The following is a 25,080-nucleotide window of genomic DNA, read 5'->3' as shown; positions in this document are numbered from 1 at the left end:
TAACATTTTCATTTTCTTTAATGAAAATTATTAGGTAATGGAGTTGTTTAGCAATAATTAGGTAATAGTCTGGGGTAGTGGGCACCTCAGTAGATTTCTAATGAGAGGACAATGAGTTAATGAGAATTTTCTAAGCTTAGCTGATCCTCCAAGACACTTAGCTGAGATATTCCTAATTATTTCATTCCAGGGGGCTTCTGGAATATACTTAAAAGACATACTTAAAAGATATCTGAGGCCATATGCTGGCCATTCCCATGGTGGAATCTACCACAGTAAGCAGCAAAAGACTATTAGGAAGGCACAATCAGCTTTGCTTGAGTAATGAGAGCCAATACTTGGTTGTTGCCACTCTGGATTCATACGCTATGGAAATGTATTAAGAGTTCTGGGAAGTTCTCCCTGACCTTTCTGATATGGTTTAGGATAAGTTATGAGAATGGACAAAACAACTGTCCAAAATAAACCCTATTAAGTAAACATGGGGGGGGGGGTCAATTCTGGACTCTGTACCTCATAGTATACTTGGGCTATCTTGGCTGTAAGGACTTATCCCCAAGGCTGAGGACTTCCAAACAATACTGCTAAAGAGAAATATGAAGAGAGGTCCCACAAAGCTGGAAGGAACTGGTACAAGACCTAAAGGACTTACTTACAGGTGCGTACAGGTGACACAAAAATTTTGAACAAAAGTTGCAAAAAAGAAAAAAAAGTTGCAAATGTAAGAGCCTGCAAGGCCAGGTAGGTAATATAGATGCCAAGGAGAGGTTAGGTCAGTCTGAATTTGGAAAACGTGCCCGGTTCCAAGGGGCTGCCACTGATCAGCTTCAGAGGCATTTTTCCTTCTATCAACAGAGGCCCAAGGCTGATCTAATTCTTCGAAATAAGTCAGAGATAAAGTTGTTCTATGAAATCTCTCAATTTTTAAATATCGGTAAGTAATTTTTAAAAGGCTGATCAAAAGCTCCTAAATGCAGGCCATATTTGGTTCATGGCTGCCAATTTCCACCTGTGTTTTAGAACATGAATCTCCTAACATAGGTATGAGAGGAAAAGAATCATTTCAGCACAGAACAGGTTGCAGAAAGCCTCAAAGCACAAGTAGCATGTGATTCTTCTAAAGGAATGAGATTCATTTTTCATAAGTTGTGTTAAAATGCATATAACATGAAATTTAGCATCTTAACCATTTTTCAGTGTACAGTTCAGTGGCATTGAGTACTTTCACAATATTGTGAACCACCACCACCATCCATCTCCAGGAATCTTTTCATCTTGCAAAACTGAAACTCCATACCTATTAACAACAACTCTCCATTCTCCCCTTCCTCCAGGCTCTGGACCCACCACTCCACTTTCCATCTCCATAAAGTCTGACTGCCCTAGGTACCTCATATAAGTGGAATCATTCAGTATGTGTCCTTTTAGGACTGGCTTATTTCACTTAGCACAACGTCCTCAAGGTTCATCCATGTTGTCACATGTGTCAGAATTTCTCTCAAGGGTCAATAATACTCCATTGTATGTATATATCACACTTTGTTTATCCATTTATCTGTCAAAGGTTACTTGGGTTGCTTCCACCTTTTGGCTGTTGTGAATAATGCTGCTACAAATATGGGTGTATAAATATCTCTTCCAGGACACGTGGTGTTTCAATTCCTTTGGATATATATTATTTTTAAGTTTTGAGAAATTGCCATACTGTTTTCCATAATAGCTGCACCATCTTACATTCCCACCCACAGTGTCACAGAGTTCCAATTTCTCCATATCCTCTTCAATACCTGTTACTCTCTTTGGTGGGGGGGGGGGGGGGTTGATAGCAGCCAGCCTAGTGGCTATGAGGTAGGGAATGGATAGATTCTGAACATAAATATACGAGGCATTCTAGAGAGGGGAAAGAATCTGTATAAAGAGAAAGAAGCAAGGACCCCAAAGACTATGAAGGGGATAGTTTAGCTGGGGACAGAAAGAAGTCTTTGTAGAAAACACTATTCAACTCTGTAGGTGCTTGAAAAAAAGAGTGACATACCAAGAGGGAACCATCGAAGATCCCAATTAAATAAGGAGCCTTCATAATGGTCATCCACCAGTAAACCTTGGGACCTATTTCAGGTGAGAGAATGAACCTCATGTAGTAAAGACATTCATGTTGGTGGGATTTTGTTACATGTGAGCAAACCTAATTTGAATTATATAACTTGATTATGTTTTGTTATTAGATAAAAGAAGACTTTTTAGTGAATCTTATGAAGTAGAGATTTCTTAGGTGTTATCATTTAATATAGAAAATTCAGGGAGTCAGCAAGGGCCAGCCATAGGCTCTGACATGTTTAGCCAATTGACTAATTGTTTTCTTTTTCTTTCTTCTTTTTTTGAAGAGACTGTTTTCTTCAGTCATTTGGCAATGGCCTTGAATTTAGAAGAGTGAACACATGTGGACAGTATATGAAAATTATGTTTTCTGAGGATTTGGAGGCCACTTTTCTAAACACTGTCAGCAGCTCTCAAGGAATTTACAGAGTTGAATAGTCGACACTTCCCACACTTTTCCCATCACCTTCATATTCCCCTCTTGAGACTTTTAAGTTTATAACTGTTAACATGTTTGGCTAAACCTGAAAATGATCATTCTGAACTGCTTTTAAGTAATAAATCAGGTTGTCTTTTCTTTTTCCGTCCACTCTAGAACACAGACTTCTTGAACTAGATGTCCCCATGAGTTTAAAAATGACTAGAAACATTAATGTGACCACAGACACAAAGAAAGGCCTTAGTAATTATGTCGGAAGTGTGAATTGTACAGGAAAGATGATTCTATAGTGGGAACCACCTACATTTATCCTCAACCAGTCAAAGCAGAGACGCATGACTGTTGAAAAAGCATTTGAAGGCAACAAATAAACAAAGCACACCAATTTCTAAAGATGGATGTAACCATCCATAAAAATAAAAACTTCCATCATTTAATTTATTACACTAAATGGTCTAAGGATTGTTATAATAAACTAGGCACTCTGATCATCTGAGGGTAGGCTGTAGATGGTTTTACACTATAAAAGAGAGATAATATACTGAGACTTTTCACAGAAAAAGCTTTGTTGAGGATATTAAAGTATATGTTCTCTTTCCCTTACCCCCTGCTTCCTGCTGGGTGAATCCGGTAGCTTCTAGATAAAATGCCTATCCTGAAGTCTTCAAATCCATTAAATGAGGCATCATGACTCAACTTGGCAAGGCTTTTTTTTCCCCCTTGCTTCTTTTCCACCTCAAACTGTTTTGATTCATTTGTGAGAAATTTACTTTTGCCAATTGAAAAACCCTTTTGTGGCTGCCAGTCACTAATCTCCCCTCTGACACATTCATTCAACCAGACTAAATCCAATATTGACATTTGTATCTAGGGGAAAGGAGGTTAAGCACCGGGAGGAAAAGCAGCTCCAGAGCCCTGCCAAATACTGCGCAGCATCTAAATGAGCTATGATGGTTCCACTCAAGGGGGAACCCCAGAGAACTCAGGATGGGGGTGAGAGGGCTTTGATCACATCCAGGGGCCATCATTCCCCACCAAAGCAGTCAAGTGGAAGTTGTTTGATGCTATCTATAGGTGTCCATGGGAGTCTCATTTAAATTCTCCCCAGCTCTCAGAAATCATTTTCTAGTACCATCATCTCAAGGGACTCTCTTGACTGCTTTTACTGGACTTCACTTTCTCTGGCATTAAAAAAAAATGCCAACTGTGGTCCCTTGAAAGTGCTGCCCAATAGTAGAACTAACATTCCCTTTCTTAGATTCTTGCTTTAGGAGAACCTGAAAGTAATAAGGGCGCTTCCTACCAAAGCTATGCTAGATGATTTCTTTAGTTACTTGGTTTATCCCTCCTCACCCCTGCCCATGGAGTATGGCTAAGCCTTCCGTATACAGTGATACACAGTGACAGCTTCTTATCTAATACAGGCATTGCTAGAAAAACAAACACTTTCTTTTTAGTAAGAAATAAAAATATAGATTGGATTGCAATGTAGGAAAATAAAACACTTGCGATGTAAATCAAATGTAAAAGTGTGAATCTGAAATGACTGAAGAAGAAGAATGAGAATCCAGGCAAGAAAAAGTCAAAGTCCCAATTTGCAAACAAGGGATATGACCCAGTATTATTTACAACCAATTTTTTAATATCTTCTGTCAGCTGCCCTGCTTCATCACTGAGGCACGACACCCCATTCCTTAGGTCCCTTACCAAACCAAACAAAAACGAAAATATTAGACACAGAAGATGCGATCCGTACAGCCTTCTAATGTTTACTGAGCCTCAGTGTTTTTTCTTCATCATCAAGAATGTTCTCAAGGTAAACAATATCAGACTGCAGTAACATGAAACTGCTTAGCCCCTCTGCCTTCTTAATAATGTATTGCTACAGTCTGTTGCTCTAGGAATGTGCTAATTTTGTCTGAGTGGCTGATGGGGTGTGAGTTTGTCCACGGAATTCTAACACAATACCCTTTCATGTCTTCCTGCAATTATTTACATATTCCTGTTTGTTTAAAACCACCACAGTTTACACTATAGGAACATAGGACATAGTCACACATTTTTTAAAAAAATTTTTATCTTTTTTTTTACATTTTTAAAAATTTAAATTCAATTTGCCAACATATAGTATAACACCCAGTGCTCATCCCATCAATTGCCCATCACACATTTTTGAAAATGTATTTATCTGATAATATAAATTTCATCTCCAATCCTCTTTGAAAAGGAAAGTCGTTGGTAGTGACATCCTCTCTTGATGTTTAAACCAAAAGCATTTAACCTTTTTTTCCCCTCCAACAGTTTATGACGTAAGCCTAATTTAACCCCTCACACTGCAAGCTGGCTTCACTACCCTATCAATAGCCACATCAGTTTCTCTTTGCTCCTAACGGTCCAGCCAGACATGCCAACTCCCTACAGCCCCCAGCCTGCTAGGTTCCCCTTTCCTGCCCACCTTTTATTTGCACTGATTGTCAAGCTCCATTAGGTAAGTTATTATTATGTAAATGTTATAGCATGCTCTTTCAGCTAGTCATCACTATCGCCACAAACTCCACAGATGGGTCAGAAAAATGGTGATGTATAGAAAATTAATAGTGTTCGGGTCAGAAAAAAACCTGAAGCTTCAAGATTTAGGCCAAAAAAGTTCAATTGACATTACTTTTCCCTGAGAGTGTAACATTGGTTGGGAGGACAGGTCAGAGGCAAGGATCCTCCTACATTCTTACAATTGGGAGAAGTATTGCATGTCTACTAAGCCAATATACTTTACTCCTGAGCCACTTGATAGAGTTTAACAGGCGAATTCCTTGTCAATGTGTAATTATCAATAAGTTAAAACCACGACTCTCATACAAATAGAGCATCAATTTGTGTTCAAAAGGTATCCAATGGATTGAGTTTAGCCATTAAAATGGTAAAGCCAATGAAGATGAGAGTAAGAGGACCACAAACTAGGAGAGGATTGTAAATTGCGTTTGCTGAATGAAATTTGATGTAAAAATTGACAAATAATTAGGTCCAAGAGATGACTTCTACTGAGTTAAAAAAAAAAATCTAGTTGATCACAAATAAATAAGCAAACCAAAAATCCCATTTTGTTGAGTTTGCAAGTTTAAAGAAGAAAACCAAAATGTTTCATAATGCCCCCCAGCAGTATGCCTGCATGATTAGTACAGTCACTCCTAAACTCAGTAAGTATGCTTTGAATTTTCTTATTTAACTGGATCTACAAATTCTGTTATGATACACTATTTTCTACTATGTATACATAGCCATAGAGCAGAATTTCTTGTTTGAATCTTCAATATTGATTTCTCAAATGACTACATTCCTAAACTTTATCGAAGTTACCTGTTCCAATGTTTTTGGGGTGGGTTTTTGTTTTTTGGTGTTTTCTTACTACTGTTTTTTTAAATCCCAATTTCCTAGCCATGCCCAGAAGTTTGTTCAGTGCAGTTCTGATTAGCAGGGTTTGGGTATGAGTGGTCTGTCCTAACCAGTGTCTTCTGCAGACCCTCCAAAATGTTCTCATAAAGAACTCATATACAGGATCACCTAGATGGCTTAGTTGGCTAAGTTTCTGCCGTCAGCTCAAGTCATGATCTCAGGGTCCTGGGATCGAGCCCCACGTCAGGCTCCCTGCTCAGCGGGGAATCTGCTTCTCCTTTTGCCTCTCCCTCTGCTTGTGCTCACTCTTTCTCTCTCTCTCAAATAAATAAATAAAATCTTTAAAATCAAAAAAGAGTTGTCATACAGCTGGCAAGAAATGGTGTCACTTGGACTCTCTTGCCTCTCCAGCTTGTCTTACACCTGTTGTCCTTACACTCTGGGGTGAACCTCACTGTATGTCTCTACCAGCAGGTGTTCACCCTGCCTGGGCACCCATAGCCCAGGTAACATGCTCATTCTTCATACTCAGTCTTAGATGTGGTCTTTCTGGGGAAGTCTACCCTGAGCTTCTGATACCTAATTTCAGAGCACCCCCTTTTCTCTATTACAATTTATTTTCACTTATTGACTGTAAGGTTACTGGAAGTGGGGACAATGCCTACCCCTTCATCCTTTTTTTAGGTTCTTTAGCCCAGTCCACTCATAGTCTGCTGGTATCTGGACAACCCTCTGAGTGGCCCTGGCCAGTAGAATAAGGATGGCCCCAAATTCTCTAACTCAGCCCTCCTTACTCACTCCCACCTCAAACACACCTGAAATGTTTGTGAGTTCTGGAAAGAGATAATTATAAAATAAATTATCTCATGAAATAAGACTTTGGGGACGTGTGTTAAAAGTCCAAATCCCTAAGTATTTTTCATGAAAAGCTCAATGTAGAAATTATGGGTGGGAGCAGGTGTCTATACTTTTCATGGGTGACCCAAATAATTTTGTATGATTTTTCAAGCGTAAGAAAAAATCAGTACAAAGGAGAAATCATGTACTAAAAGCATCATAGTCATGCTGTGAAAAAATCCTTCAAAAGCACAGGCAGCAAGAAGCAGAGGGACATCTCTGTTGGTTAAAGATGGAGATTGCCGGCCGTTTTGAATCTGGCATAGATCAGGGGAGGGCGGAGTAGTGGGAAGTCTTTCAGAGTTTCAGCAAGAGCACCAGGAAGGGGGTAGAAGTTGGACACTGGACAGAGAGTCTCCAGAAGGGCAGCTGGGGTCTCATGTTATAAGAGAAGACCTTCCTCTCCAGGTGTCCTGGAAGGATAGGAGAACCGGGGTCTGGACCCTGCCCCATAGTGTGAGATGTTGGTCTCCTAGGAGTGAAGCTTGTGCCTTGCTAGTAAGAGTGTGCTGACTCATGGCTCTTGCCACATCCCACATCCTATGTGGGATCCAGCCAAGCTCCCCAAGTCAACAAAGCAGGGTGAAATAAGTCCTTGCACAAAGGAAGCTCCTGGCTGGACCAAGTTGAGTATCTCATTCTGAGGGGATCATTGTGAGCTGGCTATTGGTCTATATAAGGAGACTCAGCACATTAAGTCTATCTGATTGGGTGAGGTTAATCTCTGAGCCAATCAGTTGAGTTGAGGCACCTAGATGGCTCTGTTAGTTGAGTGTCCAATTCTTGGTCTCAGATCAGACCTTTATCTCAGGGTTCAAGCCCTGTGTCGAACTCCAACCTGGGGGAAAAAATAAAAAAGAAGGTATAGGGTAGTGTGGCCAGGGAATAAGAAGAAGTACAGAGGCATGTAGAGAAAAGCACGAATGCCACAAAGTAGAGATCCCAGGGGCCACGAGAGAATGAGAAGGAAAGCAGCTGCCTCACCCTCCTGAAATCACCAGACTGCTTCCCAAAACCAATACCAGAATTTAATGCATTTGTATAGTAAGTTCCCTTCTCCTAAGGTGGCCTGAGGAAAGCCAGAGCCTAAGAACAGCAAAGGCAAGGTGCCCCTAGAGAAGTATAAGATAGAGGTTGTGCACAGGATGGAGGTGGGGAGGGGTTTTAAGAGAACTTAAAGCCTTGCTGTGAGGAAGAGCCTCATTAACAAAACTCCCTCTAAAATAGCTTTTAACTGAGCCATTACTACATTCCAGGCACTGTTCTAAGTACTTTACAAATATTTTAAAATTTATCTAATTCTCATAACTATTTTAGGAGATGGTCATTACTATTATCCTCATTTTATAAATGAAGAAACAGACACAGAGAGTTTAGGGAGTATGCCTGAAGTCACACAAGGAATAAGTGAGAGAACAGGGATTTAAGGTGGGGCACGGTAGCTCAAGGGCCTATGTTACCTTCCTCAAATCAGGTACAAAAATAATAATGATGCTTGTGACTGTTAAATGTGACCCAATTTTTGTCCCTAAACTGTGGTGCTCTAACAAAACATACGTTGTATGTGTAGCGTTCATCCTCTGGTATAATTATTTGTTTACCTGTCTGTCTCCTAAATGCAGAGACTATCTATCTTATGTTTGTATCCACAGTTCCTAGTAGAGTAGCTGGTGCATGCCAGGAGCTCAAGTTTTTAAAAAATTGTGTTTTTCAAAGAAAAAATATTAGATCTGGAGGTGAGATTATATAAGGTCTTCAAAGAATGGAGTTTTATCTTGAGGACAGTTGAATGTACTGGGTGGTTAGGGGACACATGTGACAGTGGTGTGGAGATGAGCAGGAGAATGGACAGAGATTTTGATAGAAAAATTATCTAGAAGAGGTAGATTCTGGACCAGTCAGAGGACAGTAGGTAATCAGAACGTGCCATCAGTGAGGCAAATAAAAAGACTTTAATGGAAGGATTTCCTTTTTTTTCTTTCTTTTTTTTTTTTTTTTTTTTTTTTGTAGATTTTTTTAAAGTAATCACTACACCCAACTTAGGGCTTGAACTCTGAACCCTGAGATCAAGAGTCACAATCCCTACTGAGACAGACAGACGCCCCCTAAAGGACTTCTTACAAAAGCGTGATCCCACCCAGAAACCATTAGTACTCCTAGGATTGAAGAAATAGGGGCAGCAAATCTTAATAGGAGCTTAGTAAGAACTGGAGAAGCTATAGCCCCAGAGGGAATAGCCACAACTGGACACACTGAGGCACATCTTGAAGACATGTCCAGCTTGCCTTTTTCATGCCCTCCTGTTTCCTAGTGGTGCCTTTACTGGCTGAACCAACCAGCATCCAATTGGCACTAAGCTCAGGAGATTAGCCCCACAGGGCACGGGGCCAGGCAAAGGCAGACAAACCGATCTGGAGGGGAGGCAAATAGAATGTAGAGAAGTTTTAGAACATTTGACAAATTTGTTTCACTATTATTTTCCTTTTGAAGTATATATACACAGAAGTAAGAAATGACAAACATAAAAGTCTAAATACATATAAAACAGTTTTTGCCCTGAATAGAGAACAAAAATTCCAAGTAACAAAAACATCATATGAGTTAAATTGGCAGATCTTTCTCCCTTAATAGTTTATAACATATTGTTGAGTCATACAATTAGTAGCATCTTGTTGCCTTTTTTTGTTTTTAAGTTATTTGGTAAGCTAGGGTGCATTCCATTGCAAGTAACAAAAAAATCAATGCAAAGTGGTAAACAAAAGAAGCATTAATTGATTCCCATAACTAGAAAGTCGATTGCTAGGCTGAAAGATTGCGTTGGGTAGATTTGGTGGCCCAATGATGTCACCAAGTACGTGGCTTCTTTATGGCTCCCTGCCATGTCTTCCATTCTATTTATTTTGGAGCTGGCTTCCTACTTGTGGTTGATACATCTCTCTTGATATGCACAGAGAGAGAAAGAGTTCTTTCTGGAAACTCTCTGAGATCTTTCATAGAAACATCTGGAAGGCTTCCTCCTATATCTCCAAATATTCGCTCAATAACTATGACTAACAATAGAATTACATTGATTAGCATCATCTTGAGCCACGTGACCTGTCCCTAGAATCAGGGTAGAGTTAATTTGGCCCCAGTCAGAAGACTAAGCTACAGAATCATGGATCACACCATCTTCCCCACAAAGTATCAGGGATTACCAAGAGAAGGGTAAATGAATGCTTGGTTGGGGGAGGACTCCTGCCTCCACCATACTACTAAACTGAAAATTTTGCATTATGCTTAATGAAAATATGTAACACATGTGCAATGGTCAAGAGTCTTAATAGCAAACAAGAATCCATTCTGGTCAGTGGAAAAAAAAAAAACACCTTTCTTAAAAGGTGTTTGGTAGCTCTCAGAATCTTCGGAAGGGTCAGAGATCTAGACCAAGTTGTTTGCTATCAAAATACTCTCTGAATGCCATCTGGTAATATGATATTCAGACCTGGATGTTAGAAACTGCCAGCACCAGGGCCAGAAAACTGAAGACCTCTGCCACCATGCTTGCCATGAGACTGGTCTCCAGTGATGCTTCAGTGGCATCCAAATCTCACATGTACACATCTGATTGGCGAAGCCCAGGCATGTACCTGAACCCTGGCTTCCAGGTAGGATGGTGATGAGGTGTCTGGCATCTACTTGGGAAGATAGGATTCAGTATGGGAAGTGTTGAAAGTAAGAGTATCCAGAATTTTTTTTTTTTTTTAGGATTTTATTTATTTATTCAGGAGAGACATACAGAGAGGCAGAGACAAAGAGAGAGGCAGAAGCAGGCTCCCTGCGGGGATCCCGATGTAGGACTTGATCCTACTTGATCCTAGGATCAAGTAGGCGATCCTACTTGATCCTAGGACCCTTGGATCATACCCTGAGCCAAAGGCAGACACTCAACCACTGAACCACCCAGGTGCCCTGAACATCCAGATTTTGAGCAGCCACAAGTACTTATCATATACTATAATATGCACCACTATCCCCTGCTCCCAAAGGTCCAGGACTGTGCTCTAAGGCAAATGAATCAGGGCCACAGAAAGGGGGCTTGCCCATAAAATGAGCACAAAATTCTTCATGTGCAATTAATAAAGTGGTATTATGAAAATAAAGTGGTATTGAGGAAAAGCTCAATCTATACCTCTGTCCAGCCCCAAATCCATTTATTACAGGACCGACACCGATCCCTGCGATGACATTAACTCTTATTTAAACAATTGTCCTGTGTATTATCTCTGCATCACTTAGTTTCTTGGCTCCTTCTGACAAAATCTTCATCTCAGATACAAAAACCTACTAAGAACAGCAAAATGTATGTGGGGTTCACTAATCTTTTCTGATGTAGTATGCTCACTATGGGGGTTCTAGAAAGAAGAGAACTGCATGGATTAGCTGGCATGGCCTTTACTGGCATTTTGACAAGAGTAAACAAATTACTTGCAAAGAAATATGACAGCGTTATCATATATTTGATACCAACTCCAACTCTGTGTATCTGTATTTTCGGCAAAAACTACCTCATGCAATCTTTCCAAGAAGGGGAAGCTAGATATAGATATACCCATTTTACCAAAAAGGAAATTGAGGCTCAGACACATTGCCCATCTTGCCCTGGGCAAGGCAAGTAATCTGCCTCCTAGAATCATCCACTTTCAACACCTTGTCACGTGGAAGCACAGAGACGACCTCCCTCTGAGACAGGGGTGCAGTGGGGAGGGGGGTGATTCTTATACTTCCCCAAACTCTCCCAATGTGTGCCTCCAACAATTGAGTTCTCCTGCACCGGGATACCATGTCTGGTTTCAGTGTGGATCTCGGATAACAGTTCCTCCAACCCATCTGGCCTTGGTTTCTTCCAGCCTTCATTAACTCTAATTTCATTATCACCTGTTCTGTTGTGACCCTGCGTTCCCTGCATGCTCCTCTCCTTCTCTTGGGAAATGAATTTCCGTCTCTGCATCAGCTCTCTACCCAACCGTGTGAGCCCCGAGGCAAAGCTCTCATTTGTATGTGAGTACTGTCCATCTCCCCTGTCGTCCCAGCCACCTCCTAAGGCTCTGACTCTTCGGTCATCTCTGACTGCAGATGAGACCGAGGGGAATTTCTTAACAAGCATGGGTGTGTGTGTGTGTGTGTGTGTGTGTGTGTGTGTGTGCAATGTGCTCATGCACGCATGCAGGTGCTATCTCTCAGATGATTTTTATTGCATTTATGATTCGTATTTCTGCTTTGGATTGAAATCTCCTTTCACCCTTTTAATTTCATTTCATGAATTCTCACACCAGGATCTAATATAGCTCACATATCCTTTGGGAGAAATAATAAAATAATTTTCTAGTTTGGTAACAAATTAGGTGTTGTTTGGCAGCATTATTTGATTAGCTCGGTGAGGCCAAATTTCTCAAAAACAGTACATCAATGGGAGGTTATTCCAGCAATACCAATGGGGCATATGTCGAAAAGCTCAGAAGTCAGACCAAATGGAAAAAAGACACAAAAGGCAAGAAAAGAGGGGAAAAATCAACCTCCTTCTCCTTTCCCCTTCCTCCCCATCAAAACCTCCCTCCACCTGCCCTACCTGGCCATCCCTCTGCAGCAGGAATGTCCTCTGAGTAGAGGCCAGATAAAATAGCAGGGCGATAATGTTTTATTTCTGTTCTGTTGCCAATGAGCTTGTGCTAAATCTCTGTATCCCCAGTCTTCTCTCTTCACATAAATGTACCTCCAGCAAAAAGGGAGGGGGGCAGTGAGATTGGAGTGCATGATGTCAGAGGAGATATATATATATATAGATATGGATATACACACATATACATACACATTCATGTATAACACACATATGCATGTGTGTATCCATACTATTACTGTAATTTCCATTCTTTTTAAGATTTTATTTATTCATGAGAGACACACAGAGAGGCAGAGTCAAAGGCAGAGGAGAAGCAGGCTCCCTGCGGAGAGCCTGATGTGGGACTCGATTCCAGAACACGGGGATCAGGCCATGAGCCAAAGGCAGACCAACCAGTGAGCCACCCAGGCGTCCCTCTTTTTTTTTTTTTTTTTTTTACAAAATGCAAAGCAGTACTTTTTGTGATCTGATAGCATTTTAATAAGCTTGAATTTCTAACTACTAAACTTAACATTACGTTCTGTACTAACTTATGTGACATAGAGTTCCATGACTAATTGCTTTTTGCTTTTCTTATTTTTCCCAAGAAGTAAATTGTCGTCACTATGACCATGAGCTCTTTCTCTGTAGCGCTACTGGATAAAAGAGACATTAGGAGGGCAAACCAAGGAAGGAAAGATAAATAGTTTCATTGACATCAAAAAGTAAACAACCAGAAGATTGAACCATTTCAATAGGTCTTAAGGAAGAAAGTCCATAGTACTGGGCGAGGGGAATGACAAAAAGCAAAGTTGCATCCCTCCAAGAAAAGTTACGTTTGATTAAATTTCTCTCTTGATTCATCCTGAGAAATTATTTCCCTCCCGAGGCCTGGAATGGACCTTTTGAAGGACAGGCGCCCGCTCTTGGTATTGAATTCAGCCCCAGCGCACTATTTTTAAAGCGGTCACAGTTGTAGCTGCACGGCAGTGTGCGTCCAGCCTTCAGATAAGCAATTGACCGTGAAATAATAGTACATGGCTTTTAATATATACCCTCTGGTTATGGGTGTGCATACTAAACATACAGTATTTAAAAATATATGCCTATACATATAAACACACAAACCCTGCAAGCTACAGCTCTCTTTATCTAAATGGACTGGCAGCTGCTTGAAATCTCCCCTCTACTCTCCCTAAGGTCTCAGGTGTAGGATTCATGAGCCAATGTCTCAGCTAGAACAGGTGTCTATCGCTGGGTAAATAGCAATTAGGCCCAAATTTCAGACTTTTTTTTTTTTTTTCAAATCCCTTTCGGAGGAAAAGCCCAGGAATAAATAGTTGCTGTAACGGCCAGGGGTATTGTGTAGCATTATAGCCTCCAGCTGGTCTATTACATACTATAGACAGGCAAAGAATACGAGCACCTGACAGATGTGTTCTGTTAGCTTCATTAGGAAAGAAACAAAGAAACTCCTCAATTAATAGCAGCGGAGCCAAATGGGGGTGGGAGGGGGGAGCTCGAGGGGAGAAGAATCATAGCCTGTTATTTAAACAGAGTCAGGGAGCCTTTCACTAGTGGCTTAATATGATTCATTAATAAAAACAGCTTTTTGAATGCCCAGTTTAAGTCAAAAGAAATCACCAGCATTTTTTTTCCCCAGCAAAGGAAGGGCAAAATGACAAATTGCTGCTGTTAAATTCATTTCATGTGGGGATGGCCTTTCTCAAAGATCTCTTAAACTGCAAGGCTGGATGTTTGTCACATTAAGTGGCAGAGCGGCTCTCAAAAATCGACTGTGGCACATCAGGGTCTCAGATGAATGGCCAGCAGTGGCCATCCAATAATTTTATATATCCAGACCAGGAAGCATTTAGTGTTGTTTAAATGAACGAGCATTTTTAAAGTAATGAAATGCAGCTCTTACCCTGAAGAAAGGAAAATCTGTCCACGGAGTCACTTTTAATTTTTTTTTTCTTCTTAGAATGGTTTGAAACGCCAGGGAAGCCCTGCTAACTGAGGGTTCCATTTCTTACAAGGAGTACAAGTCCAGTGGTTTCTCCTTTTGTATTTCTTTCTCTGAAGATATACAGTGAACCTACGTGCGACATAATACACAATTGTGAACGGGTGAGCTATTTCTTGTGTTAAGATCTGAATTCTGAATGAAAATGGTTCTTTTTCCACGCAAGCCAGAATCTGCAGCAATAACACCCCTTTTATAATAATGATTCTCTAGTTAGGATTTTCCTGTGAGATTTTAAAGAACACTGTTGGCTACCAGGAGGCTAAAGTAGACATTCTGACCCACTTACTGGATGTAAGGAGGGAAAAATAAATTCCAGACTCTTTCCCTTCCACCCCCACCCCTTCACCTCCACTTGATTTACATAACACAAGTGAAAAGCACTTGGAAGTAAAGAACTTAGAAACTTCAGGGAAAATTCTAGTCTCTTATCCAGGTAATTAGGCCATAGTGCTGGTTAAATTATCATGGGTGTATCAACCTGCATGGTTTTCTTCTATGCTAAGAACTCATGGGAGCAGTCACCATGGAACAGTGAAAGACCCCAGAGCCCTGGAGTAACATAGGCCAGCAAGGATATGCTCCAAAATCAGAACGAAACGCTCATCTGTCTAATTGGGGTGTTGTCCCGCCAAAGAAATAGAAATCAAAACATAAATGGTCATGGCCAAATATGATGGGCCAGGCTCTTTGTGATGGAAATGTAATTGTAAATCTTGATGGCCAACTCAGGCTGTGATGTCTTGATGCTCTTCGATTTTTAAAATATACTCTTGGCTTCTATCTGTATTCCCACCTCCCCATCCCCTCCCCCCTGCCCGCCCCAGAATAATAGCCGAAGAACTAAAAAGGCTAATATCTACTCCCACGTGAAGAGGAATGAAAAGGAAAAAGCAGCAAGCCTTCCTGGAAGCAAAGGCATTTTTCACTCAAAAGTCTCTTCTTCAACTGCTAATATTTCACATTTGACATCCAAGAACTGAACACATGAAGGATGAAAAGTCAGAATGTGAACCTATTATGTTCAGACTCTATGTCATTATGGATGCTTGTATTTAGAAACTACCAAAGGAAACCTTCATTGCCATGTGTTGGCAGATCTTCACAGAAGGAATCTTTCTGACCTAAAATTAGCTTTTGTGATGGTGTAGGTAATGTACAAAACTCCCACTCAAAGATGCGGTCAAAGCTCAAAATCACACCAAAAAAATCACCTGGTCCAAACTAATAAATTATAATCCCAGCCTGCATGTTTGAATCACAACATCCAGTGTATTTTGGCTCATTTAGAAAAATGCACTTTGGGTTTCTATTATTTTTCTTTTCTCACCTCCATCTCAGGTGCACACTTCCTTCTTGGTGCTTTGAACAACTCAGGATCACTGATGCACATTTGGTTTCAAACGATGCCAGGCACCTTGAACATTATCTTTGACTCCTCTTTCTCCCTTGCTCCCATATTCATTGTACCCTGATACCTCTGCCTTCTACAGGAGATCCTCTCTGCTCTCCATCCACCCCCGTTCTCATTTAGTCCCACATCATTTCACACAGGAACCACTGAAAAATTCTCTTAGTTGGCCTCTTTGCTTATTGTATCAAACTCTTGAAACCAGTCTTCAGTCATCTGCCAGAAAGAGTGTCCTCAAATAAGAATCAGACCAATTACTCCTCAGTCCAAAGATATTCCAAGGCTCCCATCACTTAGAAATTAATGCCAAAGTCTTTAGCATGGTATACGGTGACCAAATGGACCTTCTCCTCCCATCCCTAGGATTATTGGTTCCAACAGCTTTTCTAGAGATTTTGTAAGATAACCTACACACACTGTCATAAGTATGGTGTTAGATGTAGGTTTTACGTAGCTCCTCCTTGTAAAGTTGCAGGATTTCCCTTCTATTTCACCTTACTGAGAGAATTTTTATCATGAAGGGGTACCTCACAGAAGGTCCCCTAGGAACTGATGCTCATCACAAATGGCCCATATTACACCTACTATTACATATATTAGGTGAATCAACGTACATCTCCTCTGATTTTTATGTCATGTGTGGTGTTCTTGGTCCATTCTTATATTGACTTAATATCTTTAATATTTTTATCTTACTTTATCTCTTCCATGTCCCTTACACCACGCACTCAGCACAGGCTCCTGCATTGTACATTCCTTGCAGCCAGGTGTGGTGTCTCTATAATTCTTTGCTCAGCACATTTATATGCAGAACCCATGGCTTCATAACTTTCTTATATGCAGAGAGAAGTACAGAATTTCTGGTTTGATTTCTCTTTCTCTAGAATTAATGTCTGGAAAGAACATTTTAAAATAAAGATTGTTCTCAGATGAAAAAATGCCTTGCTCAGTGAAATTTGTGAATGTGGCCAACTATGTTTGTTGGGGGTGGGGGCGTGCAGGGCAGGTTACAGAATTTGCTTTAAAGAGTATTGAGATAGACTAATTGGGACCATAAGCTGAGAAAGACTCTTCAGACTGTTTCCCTATTAGTGTAAGGAAGAATCACATTCTTAGAGGTTTCCTTCTGTTGGGAAATCATTCGTCTCTCTTTGGCTGTTCACAGATTCACTTAGATCTGTCACAGGCAGGCTCAGGCCAACGCAAATAGGAAAAGTGTTTGAGAGCAGCTAAGTCTGGGTAGATGTGCCACTCACTATACTGTCCCTTGTTGTCTCAAATAGCTCCTCATATAACTAACTCATAGTTTCTCCCATCTGTCAAGAAGCCTGCTGGTTTTAACGTTCCATTTTATTGTCAGCAACTCTTTCCGATTCTCTTCAAGCCTTGAAACCACACAATGAAGTTCTATGGGCATTTGGATTTTTTAAGGAAAAACAAACTTATGAATCATTTTCATTATGTTTGAGATTGGTATTCATGATCTTTTCTTCCTTTTGTTCTCTTAACTGGAATCACACACACACAAACACACACACACGAAATAACCGGCTTTTCTTGGTACAGTATAGAACCCCTTTGGGTAGCAACATTTTCAAATGAAAAAGGAGTAATAATCCCAGGACTTTCTCCTAAGGGATAACTTTAAGAGAAAAGAGATCTGTAAGAAGGGAATAAATACAACTGTAAAATTTTAAAGCAGATGTATAAAAAATTTTTAAATAAAGTAGTAAAATATTCACAGTGATATGACCAAGTGTTTATCTTCTCTATAGAGAAAGTACATTTAAATGGATTGGAAACTATGAGGGTCCCTACAGCCAAATGGGCACAGAGTGTGAACAAACAATTCACAAAAGGAGAAAGCATTCAAACACAGTAATAAAGAGATGCAAATTAATATAGCAAAAATACCACTTTTCATTTTTGCAAAACTTTTTCAATAATACTGTTCAACATTCATGTGGTAGAGGTGAAACCAGGAAGTGAGGCTCTCATGTTGCTGGAGGGATATAAATTGACCCAATTCTATAGGAAAGCAGTTTGGCAATGTTTCCAAAGTCCTAAAAATGTTCGTATTCATTTACCCTGAAGTCTATTTACAAAAAGCACTTGGAAATTAAGTACATTTTTGAAAACATGTGAACATATTTATCAATGTCAATTTCAATAACAAAACATAGAAAATATCCTGTTTATGACATATAAGTGGAAATACAATCAATAAAAATTAGATGTGTCAAAAATTTTGACTAATATAAGAAAATGCTAATGGCATTTTATTCAGAGAAAGAAAAAAATACCATGTTGCAATTGTTTTGCTCTCATTCGAATTTGAAAAGCTGTCTAATTTTAGAAAAGATACTTTCTTGCTTTAATTATATACATACATAATATCTAATGTTAAAATATTTTTTAAAGAATATGATAAATGCAGAAAATTCATAACCTACAACTATGGTGAGATTATGGATAATACTGCAATTTGCCTTATCCATGGGGGATACATTCCAAGACCTCTAAGTGGATGCCTGAAACTGCAGACAGTACCATGCCCTAGATATGCTACATACATACCTACAATAAAGTTTAATTTATAAATTAGACATAGTAAGAGATTAACTGCAATAACCAGTAATAAAATAGAAATGCAATTATAAATTAAAACAATTGCAATCAAAACCATATACTGTAAAAAGAATTGCATGATTGTTCTCAAAATATCTTATTGTACTATATCACCCTTTTTCCTCTTGTGAAGATGCAAGATGATAACAGTGCCTCCGAGATGAGATGAAGTGAGGTGGATGAATCGGGCATTGGGATGTATCCTGACCTTCTGACAGTAAGTCAGAAGGAGGACCATCTGCCTACAGACCGTGGTTGACCTGGGGTAACTAACACTGTAGAAAGCAGAAAGCACAGATAAGGGAGACCACTATCATTTTTTTTTCTTTCAATGTCTTTTATTTTAATTTTTTGTTAGAGTATGTGTTACTTTCACAGTTGAGAAAGAAAATTATAGGCTTAAAAAACTTGAAAATCTGGGACTTTTTACTTTTCCTCTTAAAAAAAAAGATTTTATTTATTCATGAGAGACAGAGAGACAGAGGCAGAGACATAGAGGGAGAAGCAGGCTTCCCAGGGAGCCTGATGCCAGACTCAATCCCAGGACCCCAGGATCATGACCTGAGCCAAAGGCAGACACTCAACCACTGAGCCACCCAGGTGCCCCTACGTTTCCTCTTGTAGGTCTTCTATGAGAAATGAAATCTAATCTAAATATTAATTCTTAGAAGGGAAATTATTTGTGGCCAGCACATGTTGGTCACTACGCTAAGCAATTGAACGTATCTCATTTAATACTTACAGTAACCCTGAAAAATAGATGTTCATCTCATTTTTATACAAGAAAAATCGGAGGCTCAAAATGTAAGCATCTTGCTCAAGATCACATGGCTAATAAGCACTAGAGCTTGAATTTGAACACTGTTATTTCCACATTGTTATCAATGCTAGACACACCTTAAGTGACCTCCCTTCCAGACTAAATCATTTATTAAGAAGAGGGAAAAAATGACGAGTTTAATTATTTAAGGAACGAGATTAAAATGCAATTTTAATTTGAGCTTATGCATCGCCTTCGTTTGTTTTGTTTAGAGATTTAAAGAGCAGGGAAAGGACTTCAAAGAGTGTCTTTTCTAAAATCAGCCAACATTGTTTTAGCTGTTCAAATGACAGCCAGAGAATTAGCGGTGTATAGGAACAGTTTCAGTTATCAACCGTGTCTGCCTTCTACAAACCTCGACTGACCATACTGCTTCTTAATGCAGTGTGTTCTTCACTAATACACAAAATAAGCTCTCGGGATCTTTCCTCCAGCCTTCTGCTGCGGTACTTGATGATTGATCTAAAAGCAATAGGAAATGGCCCCCTTCAAGGTGTGTTAAATGGCTGAGTTCCTATTTCTTCTTAAACTCTTATACCCATTCATCAGGAAAAACTCATGGACATAGGGTCACCTGGAAGGTCTGAGATAGCTTTTGTCTCATTTTCTTGTGTTTTTGTTCCTTTCTCACTTATTTTATGCCTAGCTGACTGGAAGCCATTTCAGGCAACTTCCTCATTCTTAGGGCAAAGCTCACAGGTGAGGAAAATTGGAGTCACCACTCATGTAGCACTTTATCAGGTTTGTTTCAGGATTATGTCATACCCACGATCCAGAAGCCAGAATCTCATTAGCACCCAGAAGAAGACTTCCACCCTTTCTTCTCTTTCTTTATTTTATATTTTAGATTTTATTTTTAAGTAATCTCAACACGCAATGTGGGACCCGAACCTACCACCCCAAGCCCAAGAGTCACATACTCCACCAACCGAGACACCCAGGAACCTCTGTTCTATTTACTTTCTTTAAAATGAGAAGAAAATTGCTTATTCCTCCCCACTCACATGTCTTCCCTAGACAATGGAGACAAAAAAATTATAGCTTAACTCTGTCCCCTTATTGTATTTATCGGTGAGTTCTTGCAATAAAGGAATTAATACAACCAGAAAAGTCTGTTCTAATCTCTGTGCGTGTTTTAAAATTTTTAAAAAATACATATTTTCCTCTTTCATCTTTGCTTCACACACTTCTACAAATTATGCTGGTTCTATTCCTCTAGTGCATTAAGCTAGCGTGTTGCTATGTCTCAGCTCTCCATGTGGGTTCCGGCATCAAAGCCTTGGGCCAATTTTATTTCATTTGTATTTGCTGTCAGAACAATGTCTTTATTCTAAAATGCCCTTCTCAAATCACCTCTCAGGTGGCTTGGTAGAAGCAGCATGCAGTAGAAAAATAATATCTTTTTTTAAATCCATGTTATTTCTTTTATGTTTTACCCTGTGAATACTGAATGCACAGCACACTCAAACAGCGTCCTGAGTTCCATTTTTAAGATGAAAAGTACCTTTTATTTTAAATCTCCCAGAGACAACTGATCTGCTTCCTTTCTTTATAGCAGGTTTGGGGGAAGGGTGGATATTCAAATCCCCACTCGATGATAAACATTTCTACAATTTCATTTGTTTTAGGCTGCCGGTGACACCCAGATTGATTCAGTTTTGTGCAAAAGTCTCACAAAATAAAGATTAAAGTGCATTTAGGCGGTTGACAAGGCTGCAGAATTCCACTGCTTCAAATTAGCATGAAGGGGCGATGAGGGCAAGAGTGGACTCCGGAACTCAGAACCCTATCATCTTGCTTCTCCACACTGTGTAATAGAGGAGCATTTGCAGGAAAATGCCTTTTCTTTCCTGCATAGTGTAGGAGGAGAGAGAGAGAGAGAGAGAGAGAGAGAGAGAGAGAGAGAGAGAGAGAGAGAGATTTAAGGAGAAATTGCTGCAAGCTGGCAGGTAGCGGGCAGGGGATCAATCCAGTTTGTCACATTAAGGATTGTAAAGAATCCATCTCAGAATGACACTGATGATTCAGAGTATTAAGTTCAGTTCACAGCAAGGCACATGGCAGTGGAAGCCCAGAAGGGAATTCAAACCCAAAGAATGTTTGGAGAAAGGAAGACAAGACCCAGCATAGGGGCCAGTTCTGAAAGGCAGCATCTGCCAAGGAGTTAATAATAGCTCTCCCTTACCCTGCTTCCCCTCACCATTTCCTTCTGACTGCAGTGTCAGCAATCCTCAGTTGTTGAACCTGTGGATGGCTGGCCTTTCCAGACATCAGTCAACTGGATGGTGAGAAAGTAAACCGTTGTGCATGCAGCCTCATGTGCCACTCCCAAAGAAGTCATTGGTGTGAGCCTAGCTAATGCAAATGACCTCCTGCCTGCCATTACTTCCAGCTTCTTCAGAGACAACCGTTCATTTATCCCCATCCTCCCCGCCCAGGGGTATATCCTCAAGACCTTCACCAATTCCTTTGAACCTCTCTGTCTGGTAACTACTAGGTGACAATTCCTCTTTGTCCTTTATTGTACTTATCCTAATTAGCAGGTATATATTGATTTGTCTGTTTGTTTGGCTTCTGTCTTTCCCCTATAGAGTAAGCCCCATGAGGCACATCACATTCACCCTGTATCACCTCTGCCAAACACCATGACTGGCACAATAGGCTGTCAATAACTTTATATGATATATGTGGGATGAACAAATGGTTGGGTGGATGGATGAATGAATGAATTTAAAAGATAAGTTTTTAGGAAGTAGAATATAGAGTATTTATCTTATAGAATCTGGTCAAGTCAGAAAAGAAAGATATTTTGTCACATTGCTTTGACTGAGATTTTTCTTGTATTTTAACATCTCTCTAATTGAATGGATCTTTATGGACCCTTAAAATTATAACCAGCAGAGTCGATTTCTTTTTTCTTTCTTAATAGTGCACAATATAATGGTGCATTTTACAACCACTGGTGTCCTAGAAGAACCATAATCATGAACCATAGCCAATAGAAAGGCAAATAAGAACACCTGGATGGATGCTGTCACTCATAAACTTCAGAGGGCTCCTTCAGACTGGGGCTTATCAAGCTTTACATCAGAATCACCTTGGTAAAAATACAAATTTCTGGGATCAACCCCAGAGTTCTTGTTCAGTAAGCCTGAAGCAAGATTCAGGAATCTACTTTCAAAGCCTTTCAAGTCTTGGGATGCAGGTGATCCTCTGCCCCCACTTTGATAAAAGGTTTTCATATGTTTCTCCACCCCTAGCAAGGTAAATGCAAAGGTTTCAAGGATTCTTTACAAATCATTGAAGGTCTAGTCTTCAAAATAGAACTAACCAGTGAGACATGGGTCCCTTGCCCAAGGTCATTTATTACTGTTCCTCTGGTAAGACACATCAATGAACTGTGATATAACTAGAAAATATAACCGTATTCCAGACTATACAGTGTTCTATGGCCCAGTTCACGTTAGAAAGCATAATAGTTGAACCACAGGAACATGTTCAAGAGGCAACATTTGGGTGGATTCACAGAAGATGACTTAGCAATTCTCCAGGTGCACAAGGGCTGAGAAGGAAGCCATTCTAAACAGGAGGAATAGAGTATATGCAAAGCAGATGTGGACGCCACTTCAAATCTCCTATAGGAGCAGAGAGTCAATCAATAGTGATAAATGAAGATATTAACACCTCTTCTTTTTGTAAAAGCCTGTCATTCATTAAAGCAAGCATACATCTAATATCTAATGCTTTCCTTGTAACTATGATAGAACTGAGAATAATCTTTGCAGTAGGAACCTCTGAGATGGACACAATGGTCCTCATCTCCCAATATTGGCACCCTTGTGTCATCTGTGCTCTTTGAGTGTGGGGACCTAGTAGCTCACTTCTAATAAATAGAGAACAACAAAGGTGATGGGATGTGCCTTCCAAAAGGAGGTTACAAAGACTTGCTTCCATCTTGCTCATATTCTCTCATTTTCTTGCTCACTTGGTCTGAGGAAGCTAGCTGCCGTGTTGTGAGCAGTCCTATAGAGACATCCACACACAAGGAACAGAATCCTGATAATAATCATGTAACTGACCTTAGAAAAAGACCTCTCCTGGCACTCCCCCAAGTTAAACCTTCAGATGACACCAGGGGTTTGTTTATTAAGGAGCTTATCAAAGACCACAAGCCAGAGGCATCCAGTTACATTGGGTCTGGATTCCTGATCCACACAATCAATGAGACAATAAATGCTTGTTCTTTAAGCTGCTAAGATTATTACATGACAATAAATAAATAATGCAGTACCTTTTTTTGGAACTTTATGTTTTGTTATCTCACTAGATACCCATTAAAGCCTTGAGAGGTAAACAGGGCAGGTGCTATTACCTCCACTTGATTGATGAGGAAGCTGAGTTCGAGGACGCTGTTACTTGAAAGGGTCATCTGGCTCAGACACGAGTCTACCGAGACCCCAACCTAGCCTCTGAGTTCATGCTGTCTGACCACATTTGCAAGAGCATTAAATAAAAATCTGAGAACCAAGTCCTGCCCCTAACTCTACCAGTATTATCTGTGCAACTAAGTAGCTCAATTAATCCATCTGGATACTAGAGTCTTCATGGTTATGATGAGATGATTAAGTTGGGATCACTAAAATCCCCCTTAGCTCAAAATTTCTCCATTTTATATGAGGAAAACAAAACTAGCCAAGTGAAGTTATTTCGATGGTTAGGGGTTATAACAAAAAAAAAAAAAAAAAAAAAAAGGAAGGAAGAAAAACTATGTCTCAGCTCCAGACTGTCCACTATCCTGTGCTAAGCACAATGTACTAACCTTGTTTCTTTCACTTCCAACTGCAGGAGGAGTGTAAATCTACATTATCCTGACATTGAGCTTTCTCTTGTGGGACAGTTACTCTGCCACGACCTCCCCGGAACCAGAGCTGTCCAGCTCTGCAGGCCATAAGTGCCAGGTGACATTTAGAAGGCCAATTTTTATTAGCAGGTTCTATTCACTAAAGTATTGAGTTATCTATGCTCAGAAAGCCATAATCTTATTTTGCAACTTACCTTTTAGTAAATACCTAATGATTTAGGGAGCCAGAGGCATCACCAAGAGAAAATCAATGTAAAATATATTGCTTGAGTACTAACTGAAAGAACTTACCATTACATGATGAGTTAACAGTAAGTTATCGGAAATGTGACTACCTTTATTGTAACTGGTTTTTTTTTTTATATCTACACAGGAGAGAGTGGGAGAGTAAATGTAATGTGCCATTATGAACCTGTCAGTCATGTATGTATGAGACATCAGCTCCATCTAGAACAAAATTTCCTGCCACTCAGAAATCATGTTTAACATTAATCTGTTATTCTGATCTGTACTCACTAGATTTTTGATGGACAGATGAACTTATGAAATTTTTAATACAGTCATTTTCTAAAAAGCTAAAAGTTGGAGCTAAATTTACTTTTTGGTAAGAATTGATCATGATCTAATGTCCATTTCCATTGTTCATTCTACTCTTACCCATCTTATCATGATTAAATGCCTAGAGAGACTACAGAGACACCCAGGGTATAGACATTCTGCCAAGACTGTGGCCCAGTAATTGCTGGCGGCAAAATCAAGAGTAAGAAAGTAGACTATGGCACCATTGCAAATAAGTACTAAATTTATCTACTCACAGATGAAGACAACAATGCATTTTAAGTACTCGTTTTCCCTCAGGCAGGATAAAGATGG

At 39.8% G+C, this 25,080-nt stretch overlaps 1 long non-coding RNA gene across 1 annotated transcript; it reads left to right on the top strand.

Moving 5' to 3' along the window:
• The first annotated feature begins 11,805 nt into the window (after window positions 1-11,805).
• Window positions 11,806-16,788, top strand: LOC112920451 (uncharacterized). The gene is made up of 3 exons (XR_003235066.2): window positions 11,806-11,863; window positions 14,446-14,591; window positions 15,315-16,788. It is a non-coding gene; the product is annotated as an uncharacterized lncRNA (long non-coding RNA).
• Window positions 16,789-25,080: the final 8,292 nt, after the last annotated feature.

Source organism: Vulpes vulpes, chromosome 12 (assembly GCF_048418805.1).
Source record: "Vulpes vulpes isolate BD-2025 chromosome 12, VulVul3, whole genome shotgun sequence".
Classification (NCBI taxonomy): domain Eukaryota; kingdom Metazoa; phylum Chordata; class Mammalia; order Carnivora; family Canidae; genus Vulpes; species Vulpes vulpes.
The sequence above is the reverse complement of the archived record's forward strand: the minus strand, read 5'-3'. Positions and strand labels throughout refer to the sequence as shown.